The sequence below is a fragment of the Solanum lycopersicum genome, chromosome 12, assembly GCF_036512215.1.
Source record: "Solanum lycopersicum chromosome 12, SLM_r2.1".
NCBI lineage: Eukaryota > Viridiplantae > Streptophyta > Magnoliopsida > Solanales > Solanaceae > Solanum > Solanum lycopersicum.
In genome coordinates, this window is record NC_090811.1 from 55,255,114 (window position 1) to 55,267,315 (window position 12,202).

Genomic DNA, 12,202 nt, shown 5'->3' on the forward strand with positions numbered 1-12,202 from the left:
ATCTACATCATAAGATGATGCAGGCCAACTGGCATCAGCAGATTGGATGTACGAGTATGCAAGTTGGAATACTAAAACAACTGAAGCTTGAAAAGGAGTAAGAAGGAACACTTACCTTGGCTCTTCTCAACTCATGAATAATATGACTCAATAATGCTAACTCATTTCAATATAAATTAATTTAAAATTAAGTGCAATATAAAGAAAAGGTGTTTGAAATCATGTTGTAAGTGCTCAATGTATACAATGATACAAATAACTTCAAGGTGCATGTAAAAATACAAATAAAGTGATGTGTGTGTATATATGTTTACTCACGACTCTTGCACGTTCTTGCAAACTCAAGTAAGCCTAAAACTCGGACCGCTAAGAAAATAAGAAGCAAGACAGAACTTTGGAAGAAGGAACTTCTATTACTTGAAAAATGATTGGATGCTTTACAAGTAAAAATGAACTACTATTTATACTACTCTATGCCTAAGAGTTAGTAAATGCTACACTATACAAGTTCCTAAGACTATGCCTACAAGACAAGCTTCTAAGTCTTCCAAAAGGACTCCTAGATGCTCCTAGTCTGCCCCATGATCTGCAAAAGCCTCCCAAAGGCTTGAAACTGATGAAACAGCCGCCCCACTACCATGTGTAACAGCTATAACGGCTGTAACTGCCGTAACAGCTGAAACTGTTGTAACGGCTGTCTCTTCACCTGCTGCTGGCCCCCTTGGCTGCTGACCTGCTTGGTCAGCCTGCACCCTTGCGCCTGCTGGCTGCCCAGTTGGGTGGCGTTCAGCCTGAATGGATGGCGGGACGTCACAATCTCCCCCACCCCATGATGCAACGACCGCGACGCATTGCTGCAAGAACTCCTGAATTTTGTCTTTGAACTGCCACAAGTCTTTGTACTTCTCCCATGTGGCTTCCTCTGGAGTTTGTCCCTTCCAATGTACGAGAAACATGGCACTGGCCTGCTGTCCTCATTTCCGCTTGGCTTGGTAATCTATGATAGCTTCAACTTCACGATCATGTGAGGCAGTAACGGTGATAGGGGCCCGTTGTGACTTGTAACGGTGATATATATGCATTTAACTTTTGTGAGAATCATATAAGAGCTACAGTTATGATACATCAATCTACCTCACGCTTCCAGTGTATCCTATACCAGGACAAAGGTATAAGACATGAACTGCCTAATAGATCCACTAGTCTATAGTGAAAAGGGTTCATCTAAAAAATGTGAACCTTTTCTACCCATGGTGGTTGTGACTTGTCTGAACTCTCACCCATGTCAGTGCTCAATACTAATCCCAAAATATATTGGCTCTTATGTTTTTAAAACATACTGATTCTATGGTTTTAGATTAGTTCTCAAAATATTTAGGTCAAATATTATCTTGAAAATCTTAGTTTCTGTACTTGCTTCATTTAGAAATTTATTCCTCTTCATGAAGGATCTTTGGAACTCTCAGTTTCCTTTCTTTTTAAATGTGAAAACATTTTAAGTTCTTTTGGAAATACTTAGTTCTCATTTGAAGGAATACTTCACTTTACTCGGATCTAAACTCGATCTTAAGTCTTAAACGATACTTCAAATGTTTTTGAAAGACTTATGAAACTTGAAATGAATTTCTTTTGCTCATCTTTAGTCCTATCTCAAATTGATTTTTAAGCCTTAAAACAAGTTTAAGGTATTTGCAAAAGCCTTCATGAAAGGACTTTAGAAATTCTCTAGACTTTGCTCTAACTTTTCCTTGAATTTGAAGTTATGGATTCAATGTTAAAATTCGTGCTTCTGGATTATTTCTATATGATTAGAAGTGAATTAGAGTAGCTAAAATCAGTAGGAAGTGTCAAAATACCTTAGAATGTCTTAATCGAATTGAACTATCAAAAATGGGCGAAAAACGACGATTTGGGCGCGCTCTGGGCATGCCGCGCCAAACCCCTTGGTCTGAGGCCTCATTTTGGTGCATTGCAGGTGCGCCGCTCTAGGACCTCTGGCGCAAATAGGGGACATCACACCTAGCCTTTCCCAGGTGACGTCTGACAAATTTCTCAACTCATTTTCAATGCTAAATCCCTTAAACCTCCATAGTTCTTTTCCCAAACCCTTAGGATCATTAGTACCTTAAATACTTTTTGGATGTAACTCTAAAAAAAACCCAGAATTTTGATTCAAAGTAATAATAGGAATTAAACAATTCAATCAACAAGAATTCAACAATAACCTTCAAGAAATTCACTATTCTCATTCAACCAATTCAAAAATCATGGGATTGAAACAAGCTTGGTGTGTGAATGAACTTACCCAATACTAAATAATCTCACATACCTTGATAAGGATCACTCCCTGAAGAAATCCACTCGTCAATTCTTGACGTTCTTGGCGAATCCTTGACCTTTTGTCCCTTTCCAATTCTTTTCTTTATTCTCCAAGATCTAAGTGTAAAGTTTAATTTTAATCTGAACTATAACTTATTTTACCCCAAATAAAGCCCTAAAACGAAATAGGAAATTAATTGGTGAAAAGACTAGTTTGCCCTTTCTTAAATCGGGAATTGGATTTTTCCTAATTAACATGCCAACTTCTGATAGACATATCTCCCTCGTACGATATAAAAAATGCACAAACTTGGAGGAGTTGGAATGACATCTCCAAAGATCCAACCATATCAAGAAATACCTCTAACTCATCCCGAGCTAGAAATTATGACTGTTTGAAAATGACCAAAACTCACTTTCTTATTTTAGTTAATTTTCCATATTTTTCCTTCTCTTTCCTAAAATGAATATTTTTAGTTTCTTTGCTTATTCTTAGTCATTTCAAATTGTTGGATGTTACACTACTACTTTAGCCAATGGGATCCAAACAAAACCAAAAGGGGTTGGAAAAGCCTAACCCTTTGTCGTCCTAGACTATTTTCTTTATGTCTTTGGTTCTCCAATTAATCTGGAATTTGTTAGTCGTTTGAAGAAGGCCCTGCATTTTAGCATAACTTTGTTTGATGAATTTTTTCTCATGCAGGACAACAATACGGGACATACGATTGGAACATGACATAAATCACAAGGCTTTTACAATCTTACCTCTTCAAGTTCCTTAAAAGGATGCTCTGTTACAGATTCCTCAAATCTAATTCACAAGCATTTGAGACATGCAAGTTTATCCAAGCAACAAAACATGGTGCCTAGTTTTTCTAGTTTATCCAAATTATATTGTAACGTGTCAACTTTGTAAATACACTCATGCTACATTTTCACGTAGTATTGAGGATCGTCTAGATTCGATTTTTTCATTAGTTAATTCTAATATTTGGGGTACAAGTAGAGTCAGCTCCACGTTAGGATTTAGTTATTTTTTTAGTTCCATTGATAATTATTCAATATGTGCTTGGGTTGTTGTTTTTTAATAAAAGATCGTAATGAGTTATTTTTTATATTCAAAATTTTCTTTGCTGAAATATAAAATAGATTTTGTGTTGATATTCATAATTTTCATAGTGATAATGCCTGAAAATACTAATCCTCCAATTTCAGGAGCTTATGACTCACCAAGGCATTATTCACCAAACTACATGTCCATACACTCCTCAACAGAATGGTGTAGCAGAAAGGAAACATAGGAATCTTATTGAGACTCCTTATACTTTTCTCCTTGAATCCTATGTTCCGCTGCGTTTTTGGGGAGATGCATTTCTTTACGTCTTGTTATTTAATAAATAGAACGCCCTCCTATTTTATTCAGATGCAGGTTCCACATTCCATATTGTTTCCCCTATTACATTTCTATTCTATCATCCCCCCACCCTTCTCTCTTGCCTTTGGAAAACAAGCTTTGTTCATAACTTAGCCCCAGGGAAAGGTAAATTAGCCTCTCTTGCCATCTAATGTGTTATTCACATGATCTTCACTCATACCTTATATCCGCTGATGTTACACTCTTTGAGTCTCAACCTTACTACATCTTATGATCATCCTGATGTATTTATTGTCTTACTCATACCTCAGGTTTTACCTGTACCAACTTTTGAGGAATCCACAATAACTTCTAAATATCCAGTTTTAGTGCCACCACTCCTAATTAATCATCTCCGTTCACGTCCAACCCTAGTCCTAGATGATTCATGCCATGCACCAGACTCTACTCCTACTGTGGACTTGCCTCCTTCTAGCCAACTACTTGCACTTCAAAAAGGTATAAGATCCACTCGAAATACTAACCCTCATTATACCTTCTTGAGTTATAATCGTCTATCATCACCCTTTTATGCCTTTGTATCGTATTTGTCCTCTATTTTCATTCCTAAGGATAAATGTGAAGCACTTTCTCATTTTAGATTGAGGCAGGATATGGTTGGTGAGATGTCTTCCTTGCATAAGAGTGGTACTTGGGGGTTGGCTCTCTTTCTGCAGGTAAATATACTATTGGTTGTCTTTGGGTTTATGCAGTCAAAATTGGTCTAGACGGTCAGATTGATCGTCGTAAGGATCGCCTCATTGTCAAAGGGTATACTCAAATTTTTTGGCTAGATTATAGTGATATTTTCGCTCCTGTGGCTAAAATAACAAATATCCATATTTTTCTAATCTATGTTTGTCGTTCTTCATTGGCCTATTCATCAATTGAACGTTAAGAATGTTTTTATACATGGTGATCTTGAGAAGGAAGTCTATTTGGTTGCTCAATGGGAGTCTAGTAGCCTTGTATGTCGATTGTGTAGGTCACTATATGGTCTGAAACATATTCCTAGATCTTGGTTTGGGAAGTTCAACACAGTAATTTAGTAGTTTGGTATGACTCATAGTGGAGCTGATCACTCTGTGTTTTATCGACATTCTACACCAAATCGGTGTATCTATTTGGTAGAGTACATTGATGATATTTGGTAGAGTACATCAAGATGGAAGCACCAAATATAAGCAACATCTCTTTAAGAATTTCCAGACTAAAGACCTTGACATATTGACTATTTTCTAGGTATTGAGGTTGCTCAGTCTAGATCAGGTATTGTTATTTCTCAACGCAAGTATGCTTTATACATTCTTGAGGAGACTAGAATGATAAGATGTATACCTATTGACACTCCTAAGGATCGGAATGTTAAACTCCTTCCATAACAAAAGGAGTCACTTTGTAATCCTAAAAGATATAGACGACTCTTTGGAAAGTTGAATTATCTCACGGTCACTAGACCTGCCATCTTTTTTCCTATGAGTGTTGTAAGTCAGTTTATGACTTCCCCTTGTGATAGTCAAGGGGAAGCAATTGTTCGTATCCTGTGATATATAACGATAGCTCCCGATAAAGGACTACTCTATGAGGATTAAGGCCAAAAGCATATCACTGGATACACAGACGCAGATTGGGCAGGATCACCCTCTTATAGACATTCGACAATCTAATATTGTTTTTTAGAAAGAGGTAATTTGGTGTCGTGGAAGAGTAAGAAACAAAGTGTGGTTGCTCAACCTAGTGCAAAATTAGAAAGTCGAGCAATCGCGGCAACAACTTGTGAGCTACTTTGGATCAAAGTTGTAAGGAGAACTAAAATTTGGCGAAATTAGTCAGATGGAACTTATGTTGGATAATCAAGCAACTCTTTACATCGCATCTAATCAAGTTATTCATTAAAGGACTAAGCACAATGAGATCGGTTGTCACTTTGTCAGAGAGAAGATACTCTCTACGAAATTTGTGAAGTCCAATGATAAGCTTGCAGGTATCTTCACATAGTCCATCACAGGTCATCGTATTAATTACATCTCTAACAAGCTAGATATATATGATTTGTATGCACTAACTTGAGGGGGAGTGATACAATAGAAATAAGTATACACATTCCCAATTAGAATAGGGATAGCGATAGGAATCGGAATCCTAGTTGGAAAAAGATTCCAATGTAGTGTCTATAAATAGGGTCTCAATATAACAATTTAGATACACAATTCAATAATATCTTTCTCCTATATTTCTCACATTTACAGAAATGGATGAAGTTGCATTTGTATAGTTTTATCCTATTTTTTTTATATGCTATTTCTAAAATTTGAAGTTGTAATTGATTGACTGAAATTGAGATATCTTGAAATCTATATTACTGAGAATCTTAAAAATTATCGCCACGTGTTGGATACTAAAAAAATAATTCATTTGGAGAATCCAACATGAGAGGAAATTTTGGGAGATTCCAAGCAACATGACCCAATAATTATTGCAAGATTCATATATAAGTAACTATATAGATAAGATGATTTAATATTTCGGCAGGTAAATTATTGCTAACTAATATTATTATATTTCTACAATTTGAGTTAATACTATTTGAAATTATATATATATATATATATATATATATATATATATATATATATATATATATATATATATATATATATATATATATATTTGTATCAGTACAACCTGATGTACTTATATTTTTATATGGTGTAGCATTTTCAACTATCATTCTGCTCTATGCTGAGATATTTGGCGTTCCGAGAACACAAGAGATATATTTTGCAGGTAATTGAGTCTGGGCTTCCATACAAGGACGCGAAAGTTGTGTGCTTAAATTACGCTGAATTTGAGAAGTTCCTCGCAAATATTGATTATGCTCGTACACTATATAAGCACTCATCTCAATTCACAAACCCTAGATCTGACCCTAGTTTATGAAACAAGTGGCATGAGTTTGAGGTGCAGCGTGGTAACAAGGATACCTTCTGTAAGATGCTCCATGTAAAGGGGAGTGTATCTTCAAGCTACATTCAGGTAAAATTTGGTCATCCTTTTTTTCAGTTTTTCTTATGTCCCACACCTTGTAGGCTTTTATGATTTGAAAAAATCATTGTAAAAAAAATTCATGTACAAATATGTTCCTTAATTACATCAAATTCTTTTACTGTTTGTTTTTTTTAAAAATAAAAAGGTTGTCAATTTGTCATCAACTATTGTATGAGGGTCTATTCATTGAATTTTCTCCAGTAAAATGTAAGTGTTTTTTTTTTACTTTATAACTCTCTAATATCCATTTTTGCACTACGCTCATTGTATATTATTAGTTGATTGAGTTGTTACTTTTTGGATCTTTGAAGGTACTTCAATTCCTGCTCGAAAGATTTGGTTTGTGGAGTAGCAAACATTGGCTACTAAGATGGAAAGTATTGTGCCAAATGAATATAGATGAAAGTGTAACTTACAACATGGCCCCAAAAACCTCCGAGTTGCTCGTCTCAAGCCTTCGTATTACTGATAAGAGTTTATAGCGCAATAATTTGGAAGGAGCTAGCAAAAGTTTCTTTATGACGACTCTAAAAGAAGATATTTTATGAACATCTAGGGGACAACAACTCTTAAATCAGATCTGTTACGGTTCTTTCATGATTGTAAAATGGATGTGAGTCTCCTGTACTTTTTTTTGTTCATGAGTGGTAGTTAGGCGCCCCTTATCTTTTGTACTTTGAATGAATCAACTAAATTTTGCATTAGCACTTTATCTTTGTACTTTGAATGAATCAACTAAATTCTACACCTAATGTCATGTTTTGATTTTTGAGTAGGGTGTTTGATGATAAAATGTTAATTTTTTTCCAAAATGAAAAGGGAACACTTGTAAACAAGTTGTAAATTCTCATATTGAGTTCTTTATCAACCAACTTGAGTTGATTGTTCAAACTTAAAGGAATGACAATGCACTTCAACAGTTTCTTATTGAATCTGGGATTTTTTATTATTATTATTTATGTAAGCTACGAAGTATGAGTTATTGCTAAATGATGAGTGTTATGTTTTTAAAATTAGGTTAATCAAAAGTATATTTCTTGTAGATCAAACACAATTGAAATAACATCAGAATTAAAAATGTTGGGCCTATGCTTAGAGCGGGCAAAATGATCTAGTTTTATAGAAAGATGAAGATCAAGGCCGGCCAATGGAAATTCCGAAAATCTAATATGATTGAAGGTAAAAATAGTAATTGCAAGGCTATTATCAATTTAAAAAAAAAAAACAAAATAAAGAGGAATAGAAGAAAGAGAAGACTCAAAGCAGTAATTTCATCTTCTTAAAAATATCAGAAAGATATCCAAATTGCACACTTCATTTTCTTGGGATCAAAAGTCACTGCTTCAAAGAGAAGAACCAAATTGTACAATTTTATCTTCTTGAAATTGAAGAGAAGACCTAAATTGCACAACTTCATCTTCTTGAAATAGAAGAGTCTTCATCTTCTTAAAATCAAGAAATTGCGACTTCATCTTGAGGTATGATTTTATTTTAACACACAAACAAAAGGAACGGAAGAGAAGGCCAAATCGCGTGGTTCACAATTTTATCTGTAGCTTTCCATTTTTCATTTTCAAATTCAATAAACAAGATTTTCAATTTCTTCTTCTTTCCGAACATTCTCACTTTTACCTCCCAATAACAAATTAAAATATTTAGAACTTAAAGTTGTAATTCATTTCAGATCCTACATCTGGATAATTTTATGATCAATAAATTTTGTGCTTCATTTGTTGTATTATTGGTAGACATTTGTTGAATATAAAATAATTGTGATTTTTGTCATAATTGAACATGGTTTTTAATACTTCATTACCTTTTCACCTTTCAATCTTAACTCTTAATTATTACTGAAACAGTGACATGTCATCCTCAATTTTAATGTAACAGGTGATTTTGATCAAAGATGTTTAGAAGATCCAAGCATAAAAGATGCATTAGTTTTTGTCTAATTTAAAAATATATGTAAACGTAATTAATAATCTCACATATGAAAATATTCAAGTATGTAAATATCTTAATATTCAGTAGTTTGGCATTCACATAGATATAAAATGAACAAATTTGACAGCTATAATATATTCAAATTAGTAAATTTTTTTAGTGAAACATATTCTATTTTATTTGTTTAATACGCAACTCATTAGTTTTAGTTCCGTAATAAATTATATGTCAAGCATATGCTAGCAACTCGAGAAATACCTATCTAACATGAGCGGAGTAATATAATTCTACGTATGGTTGAAAACATTTATTACGTACAAGTGTGTCGTCTTTAAATTGAAAATGAGTATTGATATGCCCAATTTATTTTGTTGTTATAATTCAACCTTACCTGATTATGCAAAAATGTATAGTTGAAGGTAAGACTTAATTGTATTTTCATTGAAATGATGTTAGAAGTTTGTTAATGTTGTGTTAATTTTTATTGCATTTATTTTGATCTTTGAGCGAGAAATTGTAATTTTCTTTCACTTTGAAATAGTGGGAAAAAAAGATTTTTTATGATGAGCTTAAACTTGAGCAAAGAAAGACAAAAATTGTTGTTAACGGTCTTTTTGGAGAAGCTATTGTCCAAAAGTTAATCACATATCTAGAGTACAATCACTTCCTCTTTGTTATTTGCTTCAATATTTCTTAATATTTAATTGAGATGGTATCAGAACTTGTTTTTTTAAGTATTCTTGATTGTGTCATAAAATAAATTGTTGATTCTTAAAGAATAGCGACGAGGTGTATGTTACAAGTAGATTTTTTGGTAGTGCATTAAATATCTATGTAATAATAATTGCTTGCCTTCTTATCATGTATTTATTGATAAGCTTTGAATATGGATGCTAAATTGTAAATATTTGGCCAACTTAATATTAAATCAATTGTTGAAATTTGAAAGAATATGAGGGAAGAGTGAATCTCGCTTGTGTCTTATTTGATGTAGATTCTCTTATCACGCAAGCTAAGAAATGTGATATGTAATTGAATGACGGACATTGTGCTTTTCAAAATTATGATTATTTTAAAATATTTTTTTGCCATGTTGGATCTCGAATATATTTCATAGGTAGATCAAACCAGCAACTATGGGTGTGCATAGTTTGGATAAAAATCGATCCAAACTGAATCGAAATAAAATAAAATTAGTTTTATTTGTGTTTGGTTTGATTTTAGATTTTTGAAAATCGATAGTAGTTGGTTTAGTTACGTTTTTATTCGAAAAAAATCGAAGAAATAACCGCACCAAACTGATGAATTATATGCATATATTTTATTAATGTACATACTTAATATATTATTTTTATAAACAATTTTAAAGATTTTATATATGTTTTCTTTATAATTTACTTATTGAAAGAAAAAATGCCAAGGTGAAAATATTTATTATTGATTTCAAGTATAAGAGTGTCTATGACAGTTCTTTGTGCGACTTAATTGTGTTAACGTCTCTTCCTTATGAGCCAATATAGTGAATTTTAAAGTTTTAATCGTCATAAATACAGTGATCAGAAGTTCAATAATTTCAGTCCTTCTAACTATTTTTTGTTTTTGTTTTGAATGGATTGTTTTCACTTTTTCACATTTTGAATGAATTTTTTCTTACTTTTGTGTATGGTTAATAGTTGAATAGCGGAATCAAACCAAACCGAAATTGATAACCACCAAATCGGTAAAAATATATAAGATATTTTGTTTGATTTGATTTAAATAATTTTATAACCGGTTAAGTTGGTTTGATTTTGATTTTGTTCAATAACAGATCCAAACCGACCCATGAACACCCCTAGCTGAGGATAATAAAATTTAACCCCCCTCAAAACTAGCTTTATCACTAGGAATAGCAATGGCGCGGGGCGGTGTGGATGCAAATTCAAGGCTATCGGGTGGGTAGATTAAATTTTTTTTTTTTGAAAAGTAATGTAGTGCTGAGCGAATTGTGAATTTATGCAGGTTTAAACAAGGTAAAAGAGTCAAAATGCCCTTAAATTATGTGAAAGGAACAAAAATGTCCTTCGTTTATAGTTTGGCTTGAAAATGTCCTTACCGTCATTACTTCGGCTCAAAATTGGTCTTGCAGTAAATACTTTGGTCCAGAAATGCCCCTATTAGTTACAAAATGGCTCAAATGTCCTTTTTCTAAATAAATATATTATTTTTTTCATTTTAAACACATTTTCTTCCTAATTGAAATATTATTAAGAAACACTTCGTATTTTCTTTCTTCTAAAATCACTTTAACAAGTAAAAATGTAGAAGATATGATTTTTCTTCTTAATCTCATTTTATCAACTAAAATAGAATAATTTCATGTACCGTTTCGATAGATAATATATTTTATATGTATAACATCATAATATATCTATTATTAATTTATATTGATATAACGATAAAAAATATTTATGATAAAATTTAAAAATATATTTTTTATTTTCTTCTAAATTAAATAAGATAAACATTCGCTATTTTTAAAAAAAAAATTAATTGAAAAAAATGTGTTAAAAAGAAAATAATAATATTTATTTGAAAAATGAGTTTTTTTAACCCATTAAACAACACTAAGGGCATTTTTGGACCAAATATTGATGGCAAGAGTATTTTTGAATCAAACTACAAACGGGGGGCATTTTTGTTCCTTTTGCATAGTTTAAGGACATTTTTGAACCAAAGTATTGACGGTAAGAGCATTTTTGAGCCAAACTATAAACGGAAGACATTTTTATTCCTTTCACATAGTTTAAGGACATTTTTTACCCTTTTTCCTTTAAACAAAACGACATTTGAAAACATTGTAATAATTATATGTATAAATTTAAGGAATCCCATAGTGTAATACAATAATTACATTCTGTCCCGACAAATTTAGTATTTACTAATAATCCCTTAAAATTGTTGTGGCGTGATACATTAGTATGTTGTGATACATGGTAAATGATACACAGTAACTTAAACTGTTAAGATTAAAAGGAGAAAAAAATGGAACATTTAAATTTGTTATTTAAATCAGCTTAAATTATGGTAACAGTTCATTAATAAGCATTAATTGTAATTTTTTATTTTTTTTTATACAAAGAATTGAATTTGATATTTGTATGAAAAACTTGCCAACAAATAGCCAACCAATAATCTTTTGCACGGTTTTTGGTATATATCAAAAAGTCAATATTACATCTCTGTATTATGAAAAAATGTGTTGCCGTTTTGTGCCCCTATACAACTCTGACATTGGTCAATGTGGCATAAATCTCACTTCAGTACCAAAAACAGCATACACAGAATGCTCGGAGTACCGACCAAAAGAAATCAGTTGCAGCAGGCAGCAACATTTGCATTCTTCACTTTTGCTCATTTCTGTCTCTGAGGTGGCATGAACATTATGTCCAGACCTCCTTCGTTTACACTTAAATCACCACTTATTGCTCAATGAAC